Below are 24,846 nucleotides of genomic sequence, written 5' to 3' on the forward strand. Positions count from 1 at the left end.
CAACAACAAGAAATCCGAAACTTACAACAACAATACAAGATAGATAGTTAGACCCAATGAAGGGACAATCTTAAGAACCCAAGAATTGTGAGACTCTTGGACCCTTAACACTACCCATGCCACAAACCTAACTCTAACATTGACACAAGAGGGACGTTACCTCCTCTAAACACCAACGTATCAAGCCAATGATGCAACATAAGTGATATCCATACTTGGGCAGCCCTAGTTACAGATTGGTCGATTTTCTAAGCCCTACAACTAAAGGGTGTTACACTCCTCACATTAGAGAGAGAGTTTGTCTTACATCAATAAACAACTAAGTCCTAAAAACCCTATCTTTTTCTATTTATATTACATTACAAAAAAGACAAATACCTACACTACCCTTAAAGAGAGGGCTGGCCATGAAGTGCATTTTGGGCAAAGTGAAGTGACCAAAATGCCCTCAATGAAGATGGACCAAAAACCGTGAGCTATTAAGTGTCCAAAACCGTGAATCCTCAAGTCTTTAATGATCCTAGAAATCTTTCACTCATGGCCTTGATGAATGGTAGGCTCAAAATAGGTCTTCCTTGCATATTCTTGTGCCTTCGAGGTGACAAAGTCTTGAGCCATTAAGTGATGGTCTCCAATCATGTCTTCAAAATTAGGGTGGCCATTTGACTTGTATCATCCTTCCCTTCTTGAAAAGGATTCGACCTCAAATCCAAACCTTGCAAGAATGAAGAGAAGACAAACAAGCACCACATCCTCATGACATGAGGGTTAGAGTTAGTACAATAAACAACATCAACATGCCAAGGAGGTACACACTTGAGATATAGCCACCTATCTTTGACTTTAATGATGAGGGCCTTAGTAAAAATATTTCAAAAGGGTGGTGCCGAAATTTAAAGTTAAGTCCACGTAACACATATAACAATATCACTCAAACAAGTGGACCGAGCAACAACTATCTGTCCTTCACACCCTAAGAAGTTACCAGGATCAAATGGAAGACGTAACCAAGGACTTAGGTCCCGGCCACTCTCATTCTCCCCTACAGTTCCATCCTCAAGGTTAAGCGAGCCCTCTTTATCAGCATTGGAAATATCATGCATAAAAAGAGGGTTAAGAAAGGTGTTCCATGAGCCAACTTTAAATAAAGGGTTCTCATGCATGCACTTACTACTAGTTTCAAAATCTCCACTAGGAATATGCCCAATATAAGAAACACTTAAAGAAGAAGTAGATGGAATTTATAAGCACACATCACCTTCTCTTTCAAATGAGCAATCCTCACTTAGACACAAACCACCACGGGCAGCCAAGGGATCACAAGCAAAACCATCTTTACCAAGACAATCACAATTCGGGTTTCCTAAACAATCAAGCACATCAAGGTCTTTTCCACCCAATTGATCACTGTCCACATTCTCACTTGTTGTTGGCAACTTATATACCAACGGAGAATCACCTTGTTTTTCACAAGGGTCAACTAGTGTGTGAATACTCTCGCCACTTGGTAATGGAACCTTAGTAAGCAATAAGTGCTAGCACTAGATGGACACAAATCATTCTCACACGGAGAATCAATTTCGTCATCCAAAGGATCAACTAGTGCTTGCGTACCTACAACAAGAGTTTGGTCCTCGTGCGACCTAACAATACCAAGAGTATCACCAAAGGGAGACTCAAGCACCTCTACCCTAGGTAAAGCCGTAACTACCCCCACTTGGCTCCTACTAGCCACAACACAACATTCTAAGTCCATAGGAGTGTAGGGAATAGCTTTTTACCTCGTAGCTCACATGAGCTACAACCTTCCTCTCTAAGTATGTCCAGGTATCCCACTTGCACCCTTTGACCTACCATACAATCCAACCTTTCATTTTCCATAGCTAGGTCTCGGGACATAGTGTCAAGGTAGGCCAAAATGACATTGGTGGCATTGTTGTCCAAGGGTTGAGAGGTTGAAGCCGCAGGTTCCCCTGCAGTTGTTCCTAAAAAAATAAAAAAAAGAACAAGATTACAAAGAAAAACACATGTTAGTTCGAAACAACCTCACCATACTCTCACACACTTGATCGTCTCACACTTGGATTCACAAGTGTTGCAAGTCGGCTTGTAGTTCGTGATGAGTCAAGGAATGAGTCTACTCCTTGGTAGGAATGGATTCTTTGTTTGAAGACTCAAGGAAAGTAATGTCTAAAATTGAACCAAGAAGTAATATGATTTTAAAAATGACAAAAGCACAAAATAAATGTTGACATGAACAATAGATTCAAAGGACTAATTGACAATCTAATAGGAGTTTACTAGTTTGTTAATTAGTACTAGAATCAATTAAACAAAACAAAGGATCAACAAATAAGAAACCAAGAAATCTAAAATTTGAGCTTAAAAATGTTGCATGAACAGTAAAACATGATGACATGGAAGCACGTAATGGTTGTGGTTTTAGACAAGTTATTTTCCAATTTGGAAGTCTTGGTCAATTTTCAGTTTGGAAATTGGGGAATTCGTTTAAGGAGAGAAATTCAAACAAGTCTTGGAGCCTTTTTCAACTTCAATTTTCAAGACTTGACTTTCTTATACACCCTTAAAACATGGCCCCTTGTATCATGAAAAGTTGTTGGATAGTGGTTGTTAAAGTCTTTAGTGGTTGAGAAGTCTTGCAAGACTAACAAATTCTTACACCTTTTCCTTCACCTTTTTGGATCAAATAAGCACTTTATTTTTAACAAGGTAGGAAGGTTGTGAAGAACATCAAGAAATATAACAACATTCACCAAGAACAACAACAACAATCTCAATAACAACCAATAATTTCCAAACGGCTCCTCCCAAATCCACAACAACAATATCTTCAACACTTGGTTAAGACAACTACAACTTCAAAAAATATGTTCTTAGGCCACCAATTAACAACAATATCACATGTTCAAGCTTAGAACAACAACAATTTGAAGACCACACAGCCAAAACAGTCCACCACAACAATGTTCAACAAGAAGCGGCCAAGTCTTATGTTCACAACAACAACATCAACACTTAAAGCTCAAACTTAGATATAGACTCAATGTGTTAGTGAAGAAAAAAACTAACACTTAGAGACAATAAAGACAAGTAAAAATATTGACCAATACACAACAAGAACACAATTTTCGGCCAAGAACACAAGATGGACAGAGTGCTCTTTTTACTAGAACTTTCAGTTTTCAACAACAATTTTTTTTTTTTTGAATGTTTCAAGCAAGCTAGCCCAAGATTGATCTTGTGGGAACAAAATCAATCCATTCTTTGATACCAAATGATACAAGAACAACCAAGAACAGACAAAACAAACACCCAAAGCAGTTCACAAGTTCAAGAGAACCGAGGACCCTTTGAGTGACCCTTCTTGGATTCAAGAACAACAACAAGAACATAAAGTATTGTAGTGCTTAACACCTAATTTCCAGTGATCCAAAAACTATATTATCAACACAATATGAGAACAACAATATTACATCAACAAGAAACTCACGGGTTACACTAACAACAACAAGAAATCCGAAACTTACAACAACAATACAAGATAGATAGATAGACCAAATGAAAGGACAATATTAAGAACCCAAGAATTGTGAGACTCTTGGACCCTTAACACTACCCACGACACAAACCGAAATCAAACGTTGACACAAGAGGGACCTTACCTCCCCTAAACACCAACATATCAAGCAAACAATGCAACACAAGTAATATCCACACTTGGACAGCCCTAGTTACGGATTGGTGGCTTTTCCAAGCCCTATAACTAAAGGGTGTTACACTCCTCACACTAAAGAGAGAGTTTGTCTTACATCAATAAACAACTAAGTCCTAAAAACCCTATCTTGTTCTATTTATATTACATTACAAAAAAAGACAAATGACTACACTACCCTTAATGAGAGGGTGGCCATGAAGTGCATTTTGGGCAAAGTGAAGTGACCAAAATGCCCTCAATGAAGATGGCCCAAAAACCATGAGCTATTAAGTGTCCAAAACCGTGAATCCTCCAGTCTTCAATGCTCCAAGCAATCTTCCACTCACGGCCTTGATGAATGGTATGCTCAATGGTAGGCTCAAACTGAGTCTTCCTTGCATATTCTTGTGCCCTCGGGGTGACCAAGTCTTGAGCCTTTAAGTGATGGTCTCCAATCATGTCTTCAAAATTTAGGGTGTCCATTTGACTTGTATCAGACAAGGTGTCGACAAGAACTTAGAAAATACGTTCTAACTCTACACTTCTTTTCCTTCATTTATATTGTTATTTTTCAAAGTCTTCAGAAGGATGTACATATTATATATTATTTTATTATATTTTTTGTGTTTTTCTATCTATTGGACTTCTTAATTTAATTTTATATAAATTTCTGTTGTGCAGGCTTGTATTTTTATGTGGACTCAAATATATAAAATGATACTTTATTGAAAACTTGCTAACTACTGACAGAAGTTCAAATTTACCATTTAAACATTAAAAGATGCTCCTCATTTGGTGTTTCTTATCACACTTTTGAAGATTTATTTGTAATTGTTACATTTTATTACTCATTACATGCATAAATTCATAGAATTTTAATAGTTCTAATGAATCTATAAAAATTAACATGAGACACATGTGCAATGCACGTGTATATATAGAGAGACACCATGTGAGTATATAAGTACCTATAAGCTTATTTCCTCTAATCTATAGACGTTGCATGTTGGTTAAGTAGCCAATCTCCCGTGGTAAGAATCCACTAAGATTGTTCAGCGCCAGTGACAAAACTTGCAGCAATGAGATATTGAATAAAGAGATAGGGACAGAGCCAGTAATCTGATTATCCTCCATGGCTAACTCTACCAAATTAACAAAATTTCCAATTTCTTGTGGAATTATCCTTGCAATTAATGTGTAATAAAATAAATTTCTGAAGTAATAAGATACAATAGTTCTAGTATTCATAAGATGAAAGGTACCAGTGAAATGGTTAGTTCCGAGATAGAATTCCTGCAAGTTACTCAATCTTCTTATTTCACTATGTATTGGTCCATCAAACTCATTTACCGATAAAGAAAAAATTTCAAGTTGTGAACAATTTGATAAGCTTGTAGGCATATGACCGTGAAGCTTTTATTTTGGATAGATAAAGCCCTTTGAGTATTGGTAGACCATTGCATAAACCGTTGGGAAGATATCCTGATAAGCTATTTCCTGCAAATGCAATGTCTTCAATTCTTGAGATATTAAAAATTGTGAATAGTGTAGAACCCGTAAGTTGATTATCTTGTATGCCAAACAACTTCAAGTTGTGAAGATTGCCAATTCCTTCTGGAATGTTTCCTTGAATTGAATTAAAAGTTATATCTAAAGTCTCCAACCTTGAGGCATTTGAGAGTGACAGAGGAATGAAACCTATGAGCTTGTTACCCCTTAAGTTTAATTCCCTAAGGTCTATAAGACTTCCAATTACTTTTGGGATTTGACCATCTAAGGAATTAAATGCCAAATCCAAAGTTTCATGCTTTGAAATATTAGAAAATGAAGAGAGGAGTGAACAAGTGAAACTATTATTTCTAAGACTTAGAAATTGAAGTTGGGGTAAAAACCCAAACCAGGAGGGAACCTCCCACTGAAGTTGGTGAAATTTAAATCAAGAAACTTAAGCCGACACAAGCGTGTCATTTCTTGAGGCAAATTTCCACTGAAATTATTGCTTCCCAAGTTGAGAGAAACAAAAAATAAGAGGTTTCCAAGATCACGGGGTATCTTGCTTGTTAGAGCCATGTTGGAAAGAATCAAGAACTTTACTCTATGGTGGCGAGAGCCACAAGTAACTCCAACCCAATGGCAAACGGGCATAGCTAGAGACCAACTTTCATCCAAGAAGTGAAAGGGGTCTGAACCACTTGGGATTTCGGAGAAAAAAGAGCCAATTGATCAGTAGTAATGTTGGTTTTGTTCATGGCTGAACTAGCCAAAAGATAGTGAAGCAACAAGGATGTTAAAAGAAAAGTGGTGAATGCTTTCCCCATTAGTGCAAAAATGTCACGACCCGAACCGAGGCCCTGGCCGTGATGAGTATTCCGAGCCATCAAGGCCAGAAACACCCTTTATCTATCTGGTAATCATGCACATGACTTATATGAAAAAATTGCGGAAGATACACTATATAACGGAAACATGGTCAAGAATCATATGAAAACAATAATGGGGAATAATGTCCCATAATCTCAACACAACATCTCTATAACGTTTGTGAAATCTCTACTACATGACTAAAATAAATGTCTATCTGAAAACTGGGAAAAGGACCCCAGTAGACCCAAAACTAATAAATGATAAATTAAACTATGGGCATCAGGCCTTCCGAAATATAGAAGGCTCACCACTTGATTCTGCGATCTTTCATAGGAATCTACTGGTTGTCTGGACCCCTAGACTGTGCCTCCAAATCTGGGAGGAGAGGGGGTCAATACAAAAGTACTGGTACGCAGAGAAATCAAAACAGAAATATAATATTTTTTACACAATATAGGTGAGAGCCATTATAAAGCAGTTTTATATCAAGTTATTTGAAAACACATTAATAGTTTTCAATACCAATGTAATGCAATTGATCTAGGTGGAATACCCTTCAATTGTAATTCCACAGCTATGTGGAATCCGCCTCTGGTGCTCAGTGGCCAAGCCTCCAATCTAAGTAGCCGCCAGGATTTGGAGCCGGTATACCCCCATATGAGTACACCGCAGGGAATCCCCCATGTGAGATGTCCCAATTATTTTATTATCCTCCCATGTTGGATACAATATCATATGACCCGCATCGGCAACTACGATTTCCAGCGATGAGCCCTTTCACTCAAACGCCTTCTTCGGGCATCCACCTTTCTCATGAAAATCAATGCATTCAAACTTTGTTCAAATCAATCACATGTCATACTCTGTAGGGTATCGTCATACCCGAATTTCAAGCCATCAATATCACATCATTCTTCTCATTCAATCATAGTATTCAACATGAATAACCTTCTCGTTTTCAAGTCAAAATCATATCAATTCTCAAAACATTTCATATCATGCTCTTCAAGATGTTTTCAAACAATTTACATCATATGAACATTTAAAATAAATTCACATCAAGAGAGGAAATTTCATATCATTCATGCTCTCAAGTTAACATCTTTTCGGAATACATGCATATACATATATCCTATAGCAAATCACTTTGGGAGTAGGCCTAAGGGCCAAATCAATATCATAAAATGTTTAAAATGTAATCATATTAGTAATTGCAAAACCCCATTTGAAAAAATGAATTTTTAAAGACCATGAGATTTTTTAGATAACCCCACGTACCTCGATTACTATGAATATTAGGTGCTTCTTGAAGTCTACGTTGAGAGGATTCCAAATATGCAATTAGTTTTTAAAACCCATGGTTGAATATTGAGTTGCTTGGATTTTTTATTTTGAAACCCTAGAGAGAGCTCTTGAACAATTTTGATGAATGAAGGTGTATTTTGGGGTCTTTGGGAACTGAATTTTGTGTTTAGGGCTAAGTAAGGGTGGAAAAGGACCATTTTGCCCCAAAAACGGAGTGTTTAAGTCACTTGCAACCTTTACATAGGCGCTGCCTATGCTATTGCCTATGTTTACATAGGTGCCGCCTATGCTATCGCCTATGTTTACATAGGATCCACCTATGCTATCGCCTATGTCTACATAGGCGCCGCCTACTACTTTGAAAGTCCATACCTTCTTGCTCGGGTGCCGGATTTTCACAAAATTGGTATCGTTGGAAAGCTAACTCGAAGAGCTATTATTTGACACATAGTAGGCTCTCTAATTCGACATATACAGATAGTTATGGTCGATGGAAGCTGACACAAATCACAACGTCCACTAAAACTTAATCGATCGAAATAGTTTCAACTCGTCCTTGAGTTGAAGGACCTCTATTGTCTAAATTCAAGCTTGAATGGATTTACATACTACGTAAATAATTAACATGCCATATTGGCATAGGATTTATCGCTTCGGAATTATCAACGCACCGAAATCATGGTCTATATTGTAGCCCAAAATGCGGGGTGTAACAAGAATAATTCAGTTCGGGTCTATATACGTAGGAACGATGGACTAAACTCTAGCCCAAAAAATACGGGGTGTTACATTATCTCCCCCTTGGGATCATTTGTCCTCAAATGGTGGGTAGGAACATACTGAAGCTTAGAGGTATGGAATAATGCGGACATGATATGTTTCTTTAAGAAAGAATACACTGATCTAAAACATGACTATAAGGCTGGAACTACTGATATTCTAAATTCTTATACCGGACGTGCATATCTGATGCATGGATTTGTGACTGAGTTGTTCTCATGAACGCAAGACTAAATACACTGATAAGCTGAACTTTTTCTATTGAACATTCATTTCTAATGCATGCATATCTGACTGAACTGACGTATGAATGTATGACTGAATACGCAATGATAGCTGGTGCGAGGCTTGTAATAAGAATCTATGCATGTAATTGAATGAGGTATCTCCCCCTTGGGATCCTATGTCCCTCTATGAATGCTCAATTCACTAAGATACTCGGGGAACTAAGGCGATGCACAGGGCACCAATGAATTGAATCAAAACTGAACCTCTGGAATCTGAATCTAATGCATGACGCATGAGCTGATCTATACTCGTAATTACTAGTATACTCTATCTTGGAATAGTAACATGTCTGAGATTTCGGGTAGCATGAATAAATGAAAAGACGAGAAAACAGGCCATGCAAATCTGCTTGTTAAACTGACTTACTGACTATACAGATTGAATTATGCTAGACCTTCATACTTAACTGGAGTATTCTCTTCAACACTCTCTCTAAGGAAGTTCTAGCAGTAATAGGGAGCCACGAATCTTGGGTATGGATTACATAAGACACACACTAAGGAATCATCCCAATGACACCACTCTATAGTCTAGAACATAGACATATAACTCCTAAATTAGGATAGAATTTTCAGACCTTTGGCAATATAACTTCTTACTTTCAGGCTTAGAGCACTTCCCGAATATCCCTTAACTATACTCTTCTCCTTAATTATCATATTCATTCAACTCAGCGTAAAATTTTTATATGAGCATTGACAAATCTTTCTACTAATGTCAGAAATAACTTAATCCCTTCGCCGTGATCAAGCCTAACTCTAAGTCACAAAAATATAACATGCCAGACCACGCTATTATTCTAAACCATATGATGTCACCTTCTATACCTCTTTTAAAGATCACATCCTAAGCATAACATGCCTTACCACTTCAATGAATACTCTAAACTCTTAACATAAAGTCACTAATGCATATTGCGACCTTCCACTACAATCCCAAAACGTCATTCAAGCCTAATTTATAACCACATGTTAACTTCAAGGCAATCACCCATAAATACATACTTCACATAGATTCTAAACTATTATCAATATAACTCCCATGCGCTATCCTAAAAACATACACACACAACCTTTTCCACTAACCATCACAAGTATCAAAGACTTGGCCCCAAATATTATTTCATACTTATGGCCTTATCTAAACAAGCATACTATGATCTTCCATCAACAAGAACATTTACATCATCACCACTATCATTGCATAGGAAGGGTCACTAAAAGGTTAAAACATAAGACCCTCAAGCGTGAAAAGATCTTTATATGGGACTGAGCACACTATAAAGAGTGAGTACATGCGTCAAGAGTTGCATGACCTCAACTAGAGTTCATAACATAAGGAATGTGATTCCGACTACTTGAATGAACTAGAACTCATCATCTTGGAACTGGAATAGTATGTGACTCTCTATCATATATAGGAATCATGAACTACGATCACGGAACTGGATCGTAAGGCATGAGTAAGCATCCGAATAACTAAAAAAAATACTGAGGTAGGAATGGGTTGAGATTCACCCTCACTTTCTGATGTTCTAAGTCATACTACATCACTACTAGAATCTGAGAGACTTACTTGGTCATTCGTTCTATCATCTCCCCCTCAGCTTCACGTCATCATCTAGAGTTTGGGAGATTCTTTACCAGATTCTAACTGAACTACACTTACTGTACTCAAGGGTCTGCAAAAAAAAATGACAATGCATGTATATCGTAGACTCAACCCGAATGACTACCTTCTAGGATACACTCTATCTTTCCAAAGACGCCAATACTTATTTCTATCAGTCCAACCTTCAAAACTCAAACTTAGATTCTAACACTTAACATGGATATCACCAAGCCTTTGATCAACCAATCACCAAGCCTTTGATCAACCAAACCACTTTTGACATAGCATACTAAAATCGCGACTCCCAACTTATGCCTCATTACTATGAGAATCAAGATCATATAAAAGGCTCAACACTATCAATCAAGACTCTTTAACCTAACTATTTAGATCCCATATAACATCTACTAGTCTTTCTCCATCTAGCAACTCAACGGTATAACAAGCCACACACAATATGCAATAGCCTTAGAAAGAATGCCGCAACCTCATGTCACCTTAGGCATACTTCTACATCCCACGTACAATATCATACATCACTACGAATCAAATAAACTTAATCTATTGCATGCACCGTTCAAGCCTATTAGATCACTTCTATACAACTAGTATTCATTAACCAAGAAATCTTCACATCTACCTTCATGGACATCAACTATTCAAACTTAATATCTAGTTCTATACATGATTTACAACCCAACCTTACACCAAATTTTCACTTGGAAACTATGAAATAAACATCACGAAACACTAGTGCACTAGAACTTCATAATCACAATAATCGATCATTACCTAATGGTTTTCCTTATCATAATCCATTAGCATGTACTATTTCAGTACATCAATCCTACTAATTTAATCATACAAAACATGCATCATCAAATCCTTGCCACTATTTACCACCACACCATTTAAAATTCAAGCCTATAGTTTAGTATCAATCATTTACCAACAATGAAGAATGCAACATAATATAAATATACTAATCCATCAAATTGGGACAGTCTACCCAAATATCTCAAAAATCTACTACATACCTTCTCACAAGTAGCACTAGTTTACAACTACCAATGAAAAGAGAGTCAAGGGGGTTAAAGCCTCATAATAGACATGGTCAACCTTATCCTTATATTATAACCCCGTACAATCATATCTACTTATACTGCTTTCTCACATCACAATTACTTACCCAAGCGTACATTACACTATCTTTAAAGTCCACAATAACTATGAGTCTATACTTATAACCTACCGGCTAATCTGGCCATTTTCATACTTCAAGCAACCAACAAATCACCCTGACTAACAACTCCTTCTCTACCTTATACTAAACTAACTCATAAGGACGAATTACCTCTTTACCAACTCAATCTCATGCAAACAGATTTAGCCGTACATATATTAAACCAATAAAAGAACAACAAGTTGGACAATAAGTTGCTAGTGAATTGAAACAGGTCTCACACGGCTTCACTAGACTTTAGTTTTGTATTTTGAACAAGAAAATGAGATGGATGACAAGGCAACTATGCTAGTAAATCGAAAGACCCCCACACGGCTTCACTAGGCTTTAAATTTTTTTTTTTTCAAAAACACCATGATAACAAGATTACATATTACAAGGGATAGAAAATTAACACATAATATTTAATGGTCTAAGAATATACATATTATTCTGTACAAATAAAAATCTAAGTAAAACACTTCCTCCATGGACTACTATACCGTCCACACACGCTGCTAGCTACCACATTAGTTTATCACTATAAAGGGGTAAATCATCCTCACTCTGAATTCTAACTTTTTGACTTCACATCACCAACTTCTTGGTCTAATTTCATTACCAATAGGTCATGACAACAACACTTTAACACACACTACTATTCGAGTAGAAATACAGTTCTAACATTCTGCTACACCTTATTACCTCTGAAGCGTGACACTGTCAACATAAGTTCTAAAAAGAACTGAATACACTTAATACTGTAGGTTGAAAAGCAGGATTTCATCAAAATCAAGGTTCACACTAGAACCAACACACTCCGAAGCACTAACGGACTCTTCTCAAGTCCTTGCAAAATTCTTATATGATTCGATCAAAACAAACCATACCACTTAGACTCCAAACTTCTGTACTTGAATCGGCCTAATGATGAGACATGTCTGAGAATGTTCGAGTAAGAAAAGAATTGGGATGACTGTTACTTTCGTATGGGAAACACCATAGCATGAATTTGAGTATGAAAGAGGGACATTCTGACTCTAGAACTAAAACATGAAGAAAGAGAGACATTCCTAAACGCCTAGTAGCCTCCTGCTTATAAGTGTAGCGCACTACACACCCATATACAAGACTCTACCCGATGCAATTTCGCAGACACCCTGGGACCATGAACCGTACTTTGATACCAAGTTTGTCACGACCCGAACTGGGGCCCTAGCCATTACAAGTATTCTAAGCCATCAAGGCCCGAAACACCCCTTATCTATCTGGTAATCATGCACATGACTTATATGAAAAAATTGTGGAAGATATACTATATAACGGAAACATGGTAAAGAATCATATGAAAACAATAATGGGGAATAATGCCCCACAATCTCAACACAACATCTCTATAACGTCTGCGAAATCTCTACTACATGACTAAAATAAATGTCTATCTGAAAACTAAGACAAGGCCCCAGTAGACCCAAAACTAATAAATGATAAATTAAACTGCAGACATTAGGCCTTCCGAAATATAGAAGGCTCACCACTTGATTCTGCGATTTGTCGGAAGGACTCTACTGGTTGTCTGGACCCCTAGACTGTGCCTCCAAACCTGGGAGGAGAGAGGGTCAATACAAAAATACTGGTATGTAGAGAAATCAAAATAGAAATATAATATTTTTTACACAATATAGGTGAGAGCCATTATAAAGCAGTTTTATATCAAGCTATTTGAAAACACGTGGGCATAATGTAATAGTTTTCAATACCAATGTAATGCAATTGAGCTAGGTAGAATATCCTACAATTCTAATTCCACGGCTATGTGGAATCCACCGCTAGTGCTCAGCTGCCAAGCCCCCAATCCAAGTAGCCGCCAGGATTTAGAGCCGGTATACCCCCCATGTGAGTACACCACAGAGAATACCCCTATGTGAGATGTCCCAATTATTTTATTATCCTCCCATGTTGGATAGAATATAATATGACCCGCATCGGTAACTACGGTTTCCAGCGATGAGCCCTTTCACTCAAACGCCTTCTTCGGGCATCTACCTTTCTCATGAAAATTAAGGCATTCAAACTTTGTTCGAATCAATCACATGTCATACTCTGTAGGGTATCGTCATACCCGAATTTCAAGCCATCAATATCACATCATTCTTCTCATTCAGCCATTGTATTCAACATGAATAACCTTCTCGTTTTCAAGTCAAAATCATATCAATTCTCAAAACATTTCATGTCATGCTCTTCAAGATGTTTTCAAACAATTTACATCATATGAACATTTAAAACAAATTCACATCAAGAGAGGAAATTTCATATCATTCATGCTGTCAAATTGACATCTTTTCGGAATACATGCATATACATATATCCTATAGCAAATCACTTTGGGAGTAGGCCTAAGGGCCAAATCAATATCATAAAATATTTTAAATGTAATCATATTCGTAATTTAAAAACCCTCATTTGAAAACATGAATTTTTAAAGACCATGAGATTTTTGAGATAACCCCACGTACCTAGATTACTACGAATATTAGGCGCTTCTTGAAGCCTACATTGAGAGGATTCCAAATAAGCAATTAGTTTTTAAAATCCACGGTTGTATCTTGAGTTGCTTGGATTTTTTATTTTGAAATCCTAGAGAGATTTTTTGAATAATTTTGATGAATGAAGGTGTATTTTGGGGTCTTTGAGAACTGAATTTTGTGTTTAGGGCTAAGTAAGGGTGGAAAAGGACCATTTTGCCCCAAAAACAGAGTGTTTAAGTCACTTTCAATCTTTACATAGGCGCTGCCTATGCTATCGCCTATGTTTACATAGGCGCCGTCTATACTATCGCCTATGTCTACATAGGCGCCGCCTACTACTTTGAAAGGCCATAACTTCTTGCTCGAGTGCCAGATTTTAACAAAATTGGTATCGTTAGAAAGCTAACTCGAAGACCTATCATTTGACACATAGTAGGCTCTCTAATTCGATATATATAGAGAGTTATGGTCGCTGGAAGCTGACACAAATTACAACATCCACTAAAACTTAATCGATCGAAATAGTTTCAACTCGTCCTTGAGTTGAAGGACCTCTATGGTCTAAATTCAAGCTTGAATGGATTCAAATACTATGTAAATAATTAACCTGCCATATTGGCATAGGATTTATGGCTTTGGGATTATCAACGCATCAAAATCATAGTCTATATTATAGCCCGAAATGTGGGGTATAACAAGAATAATTCAGTTCAGGTCTATATACGTAGGAACGATGGTCTAAACTCTAGCCCAAAAATATAGGGTGTTACAAAAAAGTAGTAGGAAAATGGTATGGCCAGTAACATTTGGTTTTGAGACTATAAATAGCAATGAGATCTCCCTTTTGTACTTCACGATTTTGAAAAAATTACTTTTCTGTAACATCCGCATTTTTGAGCTATAAATTAAACTGTCATTCCTATGTGTCTAAGCTGTAATTCCATGGTTTATATTTAAATTCATGTGTCATTATCTTTATCCTAGTATATGAAGTAATTATGAGGTGAAAAATATTTGTAGAAATCGCTTAAAGCAAAGTTGAGCCAAGAATCTTTCATTCGTCCAAAGTTTGATATTCAATTCTACAAGGGTCCACTTTGAACGTGTATAAATTTTGATACATGTATAATTTTTCATCTTAAGACCTAGAAAATTTTAGATAATTTAATTAGCTTTCCAACGATACCAATTTTGCCTAAATCCGATAACCGAGCAAAAAGTTATGGCATTTTCCATGTAAGGCAGTAAGCCGATGCGATAGTGACGTAACGCGTCTGCCAGTGTGTTATGGAACTGTTTCACAGACTAAATCAGTTTCTAATGGGTATAGGGGCATTTTTGTCACTTCTCCTCACCCAAATTCCGTCCATAACATAAAATTTCAGCCCCAAGAAGCATAAAGTGCCTCTTAAATCAATTTTCTCTCAAAAGAAAAACCTAACCACCTCTCCAAGAACAAGATTCAATTTTTCTTCTCAAAGATCAAGAATTCAAGCCTTTTAATTCAAGATTCGGGGGAAAGGTTTTCAAGATTAGGCTTTCAATCTTTAAAACTAAACAATCTAAGGTACGGGGGACTATCCTAAACTACATGGGTATATGTTTTATGATTTCTACAAGCCTTAAAGATGTATATGCACGTATATACTATGAGTTTTGATAAATTCTTTTAAAGAGCATGCATTGTGAAATCAATTCAATGGAATTATTAAAATCGTAATTGGTTTTTCTATAAGTTTGATTTATAAATCCTGTGCTTTTTATGTGATTTGAAATCGAAAGTTAGCTTACGAATGTAACTTGTGAAATTCTACTCCTCATGACAAAATTTATGAACCTTGCATGATATAAATTGTGAATTCTTTTTGAGAGCATGAATTAAGAGCCCCTCTTTTAATCATGAAATTATGTATAACTAATGTTGGGGGCTGACTTATGAATGATGAGAAACTCTTGAGTTTAAGTGTCTCCTTAATAATTATACATGAGTAGAATAAATGGAATGGCCACTATGTTTTCAAGATTCGTAAAAAGAGTGTGTTTGAATGAGTTTCATGTGGTTTTGTTAATGAGAACTCTGGTGTCACTGGATAAACCTTTCGGTGGTAATTGTACATGTTTGAATAAGAAGGGTTGTGGAATTGATATGATATGAATGACTTGCAAGTCTGGGTATGTGTAATACCCCGTATTTTCGTGCTAGAATTCTAACCGTTGTTCTTGGACGTCTAAGCTCTAATCCAAATGAGTTGAATGTGAATACAAGTTTCATGATCTTTATCCTAGTATGTGAAGTGCTCTTGAGGTCAACAATGTTCATATAAATCATTTAGAGCCAAGTTGAGCTAAGACCATTTGATTTGTCTAATATTGGATATTCGATTCTATGAGGGTCTACTTCAAATGTGTATGTCTCTTAATATACATGGAATTTTTCATCCCAAGACCTATCAAATTGTAGATAATTGAATTAGCTTTCCAAAGATACCAATTTCGCAAATATCCAATACCCGAGTGATGAGTTATGCCCATTTTCCTGAGAGGCAGTATGGATGTACGATAACATATGCGACACATAACTTAGCTTGTGCGATAAGGTGTGCGGCGCATACCCTAGCATATGCGATCAGGTGTGCGACGCACACTTAGGGTTTCAGCAATCAAAACATTCCGTTTTTGAGTTATTTCAAGGATAACTAAGCCTTTTAACATTCCTTACACGTCCCTAAACATAACCCTAAAAATTTAACTACTCCTACACACATCATCACCCTATTATCAGTCTAAGCACATCATTCAAGAGAACAATAAGAGTAAAACAATTAGGGTTGCACAATCAATATTTGTAGTTCCAATCTTTCAACAATTTTATTACTACAGAGGTATGTGGGGATATCAACAAGAACATCCTTTCATTCTTGTGCCCAAAATTTATATTATTTTATGAAGACACATGATTTTACATGCTTTACTTGTGAATTTGAGATGGAAATATTCTTGTTGAAGAAACTGTGATATTTTGATGTTTTAAAGATGAATTCCATGAGCTTAATGTGAATATTCATGATTTAAGTTAAATTTCCAGATTTTGGTAAGAATTATACATGTTGCTAAATAAAGTATAAAACTTGAAATGTTTTGCTCAAGTGTTGAATTATGGATTTTGGACCCCCTATTCGAGATTATGAATTTTTCAGAAGCTATGTGTTATATACACCTTGAGATGAGAATGATTTGACCTTTTGGTCTTGAAAGAGTTGTTTTGAACTCGAATGAGAAAAGAAATCCATATTTTGATTGATTATGAAAAGGGGTAGCATAATGGCTCCCGTTATGAATTGTTGAATTGTGTTGTTGGTGATTTTCTTGTGAAATGATCTAAGCTAAGTCTGGGAGTAGTCTTTAGCACCGAGTGGGAGGTATAGATGTGATTGGTACTTCCCTAGAACTATGTGCCCCCATAGGATGTGAGCCTAAGGCTGAATGATATAGTGATCACTAGTGAATGAATGATTAAGGTCCTACTCCGATAGCAAGGATAGGACAGCTCTTCCCAATGTGGGTTGGATGTTGGACTCCATGTAGCTCACATGGTTTATGTCAGTTATAAGAGACTCCCAATGTGTGTGTGTATTCTCCTATCTAATATGAAAAGTCTTATTCTTCTATCTGAGATGAAAGCATATTTGTTTGAAAGACTGAGTTTGAGAAAGTCATTATTTTTGAATGATTTAATAAACATATATTCCAAAGAGAATCGTTATGATATTTGATTGCTTTGGTGATTTGGAATCAAGATAGAAGTGAATTGACATTTATTACGATGACTCACATGTTTCACCCGATTTATTTTAATCTCTTATGATTATGATGATTTTAATTCGAGCTAAGTGAGTCATTTATATCAGCATGCATAATTTTATAAACTGTGATGATATTAAGATATTATTTTATATCAGCATTTCACCCCATATGCTCGGTACATTTCCATGGTACTGACCCACACACACACCCATGTATAGGCTATATTTTCTCGGAATATAGGTAAAAGGTATAGCATGCACCTTCAGATCCAGTCAGTTAGCGGCATCTAGTCAACAGGTGATGAGTCCTTTTGATTCAAGGTCTTGAGTCAGTTATGCAGAATTAAAAATATTGTATTTTCATTATTCAGTCGCATTGAGTTGGTTTAGTTGGGAGTCATGACCCAGCTACCTACAGTCAGTACTAGTAGAGGCTTCATAGACAGTCAGTAGAAGTTGATGCATTTCGTTTCAGTTATGATTGTAAAGGCAGAATTGAAATCCTATAACTTTAGTATTGTATTGATCAAATTCAAAAAGTTTTATTTTTCACAGATTTGCATATATATTTGTACTTTTTATTTAGTTGCTTATGAGATGTGCCAGTAGAAGGGTTAGCTTGGGGTCACTTATGACCCTAAGCACCGTGTGACGTCTCGGGACCCAATTTCGGGGTGTTATAGTATGGCGATACCCTATTGTGATGTGCCCTTAACAGAATGAGAAAGATTTTTTATTAAGCATGAATTATATTTTTAGGAGGCTAAAAATTGGGCTTAAAGAGAGTTAGATGGTTACCCAAAGATAGCATGAGTTGAAAGACTTAATGCTAGTAACTGTGATTTGCCGACACGGGATTATGGTACCTTGTTATGTGATCTTGTGTACCTTGTATTATCTCATCCCAATTCGAAACTATGGTTAGGATCCCTTCTTTGTGTTCTTGTTCCCAACTATGACGTATTGACTTGACTAGGGAATTTGACACCCTGCTTTGTGATCTTGCGTGTTCTCCCCCTTATAAATACTCCAATCCTTGCGGAAAACTTGGATTAGGGGCTTGTCCGCTGAGTCTAGGACGGATTCCATATAGCCCGTGAAATTATAGATTGTAGGGTGTTCTATCTAGCTTAGAAGTAAAATAAAGAATGGGTCATGGTTTCAAAGAAATACTTCAAAGTCTTTTAAGTATGCCCATGTGTTTTCATATATCATATGTAAAAGTGTTTTATAAATTGCTCTCACTTATGTTGTACAAAAGTTGATTATCTTGGATTGCTCTGCGTACGAGTACATCTGTATTGACCCCTATATTTTAGGGTCTGAGGCTCAGTCCAGGGGTCCCGCTAAGTCGTAGATTTGTCAGAAAGAAGTGTGAAATTGGTGAGCGTCCCTTATTCTGAAAGACCTATTTTTAGAACATTGATATTTCATTTTGTTGTGGTCCGACTAGGGGTTTTGTCCCAAATTTCAAACAGATGTCATTTTCTGTTGTTAGAGATTTCGCAGACTAGTGTCATGTGTTTTGAATATTTCATGAACTCATTTTTTTGTATTATTCAGTTAAAGAAAAAGATAGTGACCATGTTTCCATCTTGGTTTATTTTTTCTCTAATTTACTATATTGTATGAATGTTGTGCATGATTTCAAAATAGAGAAGGGGCGCCCGAACCTTTATGGTTTGGAATACTCATTACGGTCTGGTCCCCAGCTCGGATCGTGACAAACTTGGTATCAAAGCACGATTCATGGTCCCAGGGTGTCTGTAAAATTATGTCTAATAGAGTCTTGCTTATGGGTGTGTTGTGCACCACATTTATAATTAGAAGGCTACCGGGCATTTAGGAGTTGTTTCTTATTCTTTCTTACTCTAGTTCATGTTATAGCGTCGTTTATAAGAAAGTTATCCATATTTCTTCCTTGTTCAAATTGCATGGGCCATGCCTCATTATACAAGCCTATGAGTCTTGCTCTCCCAACGGTTCTCTCTAATTGAGTTGTCTATAAAGTTATGAATATGCACAAGGACTTGAGAGGAGTCCATGAGTGCTTTAAAATGTGTTGATTTAAGCATATACCCCTATCTACATCAGTTGTGCGCTTGAGCCTGAGGTATGGAGTCTATTCAGTCTCCTTTAATAAAATTTTTGTTGCAGATTTCATATTTAAGGATAATGATGTGTAGTAGAATGTTGGAACTGTATTTCCACCCAAGTACTAGTATAATTTAACGTGTCATGACCTACTAATAGTGAGATGGTCCAAAAGATAGTGACATGAAGTCACAAGGGTGACATTTGCATAAATAAATAATTTTTGTTGTGTAATCGCAGATTGAGGAGGGGATTTCCATTGTATAGTGATAGAATAATGTGGCAGCAATATTTGTAGATTGTATGGTAGTCTGTGAAGGAAGTGACTGGATATGATTTTTATCTATTCGAATTAGGGAAGGAGCCTAGAGCGGATAGCTATGGTGGTCATAGAAACCAATTATAGGTTGTGAATGGAAAGGGGTAGATTAGTTAATAAGTTGTAGGTAGAGACTCATTAGTGTTTATTGAGTTTTCAAGATCATTGTGATGTATGATTAGGTAAGTAAGTATGAGGTGAGAAATTAGAATATATTGATAAAATTAAAATGAGTTATATTATAAGATTAATTTTGACTAATCCTATCATGTGACTTTACCTCTTTGACGGTATTTTCTTTAGTAGTAGTAAACTAATACTTCATGTGAGGAGTTATGTAGTGGATTTTCAGTTGTAATAGTGAGGTTATGGAGAGCATGTGATTGTAAGTAGTAGTTAAGTGAAATTTCCCCAACTTGATAAACCAGTATAGTATGTGGCATGCTTTATCGGTGGTACATGATTGGTTGTAACTACAGGCTTGAACTTGAGATGTGGGTAGTGGTGGATAGTAGCTCAAGATTAGTGATGTATATTTTGTGGGAATGAATTAGTAGGCTTGATGTGAGGTGTGAAATAGCTTAGGTTGGAAACTTGTGGAAAAAAAAGAGGAGTTGATAATTGTGATATTTATATGCATGAGCACTAGTGTTAAAATAATGAATTGTGGGTGAGTCATTAAGTATATAATAGCATGAGTATATAAGAATAAGTTGAACCCCAGATAGCATGTTGATAGATAAGGTTGTATGGTGTAAGTGTCATCCGTACTCAGCTTGTGGTTGTGGATTTTGTAGTACGAAAAAGTCTGGGGAGTTGTTGTATAGCATTACTTAAAGTTGAACTTAAGGAAATGTAGGTAGGTAATGTGCGCCTTTGGTATAGTTGTGCAAATTTTGTTAAGTTGTAAGTTATGTGATTAAAGGTGTAATGCTAGTATCCTAAGAAGTTGAAGATAAGGCGTTAAGTGTTTAGAAGCATGGATTTCTATGCCTATGATAATGTTAGTCGTAAGTCGACGATTTTGAGGGTTAGAGAAAGTTGTGATTTGTGTCCCTAAAAGGGAGATGTCCTAGAAAGAAATTAGTGTGTTTTTATTTAAAATTATTGTGGAGAGTTGTAGTTATAGATTTGATAAGGGGATATGTCTATAAGTCTAGGATTGTGACTTTGATTAAGGGGGAGATGGTGATTTAAAGTAGTTTTCGACTTTTCCTGTGGTGTCAAGTTTCAAGAAGAATCATGATCAATCAGTTCCTGTTCAAGCATAATCCTCCTACGTCAGTTTGAATAGACATCTACCAATGCCTTGTGTATTCAAGTCTTGCTAATGACTATGGTTCGAGTTCTCTATGGACGTATGTTTATGATCTGACCTCTAAACTAGAAGCAATTGTGTCTCTCAATGATCCAGTCTTTCATTTATTCAAGCCATATGTTCTATTGTTCGTGATCCATAAAAATCTATATCTCTCAGCATACTTGGTTCTAAGAAAATATGTTTTTATATGTCACCGATTCATCCTATGTTGGGTTTAGCCAAAGTGATAAAGTTTATGTAAGCTCATGGTAAATCTCAGTTTCTTAAATAAGGAGTAATTGCTTCAAGAGGCAATCTTTGTCTTAGTTGTAAGGTAACACCCCGTAGCATTCTCGACTCAATACCACTCTTAGTTGCATGTATGGAGAGCTTACAACCTGAAAATTTTTCTAATTGTTAAAAGACTTAGTCATATTCATGAGCTCTTAACTTCGATAATTTTCAAATTGATCTTCCTGATGCCAGAACGTAGATTTTTGAGTTGATTCATGATCAGGGGTGTAAAGGGGGTGCCTCGGAAAAGTTTTAGATTTTTTTTCAGACAATGTTTAAGGCATGTTTGAATGATCAAAATAGTGGGCCAATGCGATATCGAAGTGTCGTGCCAGGAATCGTATTGTAGGGACCGATACGGCGCAGCGTGGCGCTTAATGCTGATGGTTTGTGTTACTAATTTTCGGGTTCAGGAGGGTTATTTAGTCTCTTTCTCTTATTTTATTTTGATATGTGCACCAATATTTTCTCACTGTGCTCCATCCTAAGAATTCATTTCGTAATGTGTTTCTTCGAACGACTCTCTACTTATGATCCAGACACTTGATATATGGAGCACTTCATATCTATTTTATCGTATCTTCATTTTATGTCCCTTCTTGAGTGGTTCAATAAGTATAAGTTATGGTCTAATAGTGTTACTTCCATTCATGACATTTATGCTTGGGTCCCTTAATGACCCTCCGTATGATAGTATGATGGTGGTTGTGGAAGCACAGTGATGTGTTAGGTAGGGGAGTAGATGTTCTTGAAGGCAAAAAATTTGGTGTGAATTCTCGAGCTAAGGTTATAGGTGAAAGGGAAAAGAAAAAGAGGAACTTTTGTTGTGTGAAATTGTTAGGAATGAGATATATGGCGAAAATCTTTGTGAATGTGATTGAATTTGTTGGTTTTAGTGGAGGAAGTCCATGATGTGGGTGTAGTAATGATAGGCTTGAATGTTGTGATTGATGAAAACACAACCCATGTACTATGTGGTTAGTACTTCTTGAATTAAAACCCGAGGGTGTTTGACAATAGTGATAAGGTGAGGTAATATTCTTAATGGGATGTAACGTACAGGGTCCTATAGCTAAAGTTATCACCTTGTTATTCCAAGTTAGGCTTCAACATAAAAGCACATTGCAGTGAAACTCAAACTCTTGGGTTAGATGTCTGATGGGAGAATAGTAAGATGGAAAGGACGAAGTATGTTATTTAATGTTGGGGCATAGCTGGGTAGTACCTATCAGCTAAGTCAACTCGTTGTATCATAAGGGGTGGAGAATGCTTTAATCCCTATCTTTCACGAAATCTTATTTCATGACTAGTACTAATATAAATCAGGTCTATGATCATCAAATAAATCTATGTCTTATGTTGTGATAATTATGGTGCATAGAACTCATGTGCAAGATTATCCCTATGTAAAGTCTCATTATCCCATGTTTCAAGCTTTCACGTTACACTAGGGGTTATCATGAAGCTCGTTTGATGCTTTTGCATATTTTGTTAGAGAAAAATATTCAATGCAAGGTTTCATTCTTTATTCTACACTTTTATAACTTCAACAAGTACCTACTCATCATTCGAGGACGAATGATACCAAAGGGGAGCTAATGTAACACCCTGCATTTTCAAGCTAGAAATCAAACTTTCGTTCCTACGTGTGTAAGCTCTAATTCCGTGTTTTATATTTAAATTCATGTGTCATGATCTTGATCCTATTATATGAAGTGATTTTGAGGTGAAAAATATTTGTACAAATCGCTTAAAGCAAAGTTGAGCTAAGAATTCTTCATTCGTCCAAAATTTGATATTCGATTCTACAAGGTTCCACTTTGAACATGTACAACTTTGAATACACGTAAAATTTTACAGCTTAAGACCTACCAAATTGTAGATAATTAAATTATCTTTCCAACGATACCAATTCACCTAAATTCAATAACCGAGCAAAAAGTTAAGGCATTTTCCGTGTGAGGCAGTAAGCCGATATGATATCGACGCGATGCGTCGGCTAGCGCGTTACGGAATTGTTTCACAGGCTAAATTAGTTTCTGATGAGTATAGAGGAATTCTGGTCACTTCCCCTCACCCAAATTCCGTCCATAACATAAAATTTCAGCCCCAAGAATCATCATTTGCCTTTTAAATCAATTTTCTCTCAAAAGAAAAAATCCTAACCACCTCTCCAAGAACAAGATTCAATTTTTCTTCTCAAAAATCAAGAATTCAAGCCTTCCAATTCAAGATTCTCAAGAAAGCTTTCAAGATTAGGCTTCCAATCTTCCAAACTAAATAATCTAAGGTACGTGGGGCTATCCTAAACTACATAGATATATGTTTTACGATTTCTACAAGCCTTAAAGATGTATATGCACGTATATACTATGAGTTTTGGTAAATTATTTTTAAGAGTGTGCATTGTGAAATCAATTCAATGGAATTATGAAAATTGTTATGTGGTTTTCTATAAGTTTGATTTATAAATCTTGTGCTTTTTTTGTGATTAGAAATTGAAGGATAGCTTACGAATGTAATTTGTGAAATTCCACTCCTCAAGACAAAATTTATGAATCTTGCATGATATAAATTATGAATTGTTTTTGAGAGCATGAACTAAAATTCCCTCTTTTTATCATGAAATTATGTATAACCAATATCGGGGGCTGATATGTGAATGATAAGAAACTCTTGAGTTAAATGTCTTCTCAATCATTATACATGACTAGAATAAATGGAATGGCCACTATGTTTTCAGGATTCGCAAAAAAAGTGTTTGAATTAGTTTCGTGTGATTTTGATAATGAGAACTCTGGTGTGACTGAATAAACCTTTCGGTGGTAATTGTACATGTTTGAATAAGAAGGGTTGTGGAATTGATATGATATAAATGACTTGCAAGTCTAGGTATGATAATACCCTATTGTGATATGCCCTTAACAGAAGAACAAAGATTTATTATTAAGCATGAATTATGTTTTTAAGAGGCTAAAAATTGGGCTTAAAGAGAGTTAGTTGGTTACCCGAAGATAGCATGAGTTGAAAGACTCAATGCTAGAAACCGTGATTTACCGACGCAGGATTATGGTACCCTTCTATGTGATCTTGTGTACCTTGTATTATGTCATCCCAATTCGGGACTATGGTTAAGAGCCCTACTTTGTGATCTTGTGCCCAACCACGACATATTGACTTGACTAGGGAATTTGACACCCTGCTTTGTGATCTTGCATGT

This window comes from Capsicum annuum, unplaced genomic scaffold, assembly GCF_002878395.1.
Source record: "Capsicum annuum cultivar UCD-10X-F1 unplaced genomic scaffold, UCD10Xv1.1 ctg80783, whole genome shotgun sequence".
Taxonomy (NCBI): domain Eukaryota; kingdom Viridiplantae; phylum Streptophyta; class Magnoliopsida; order Solanales; family Solanaceae; genus Capsicum; species Capsicum annuum.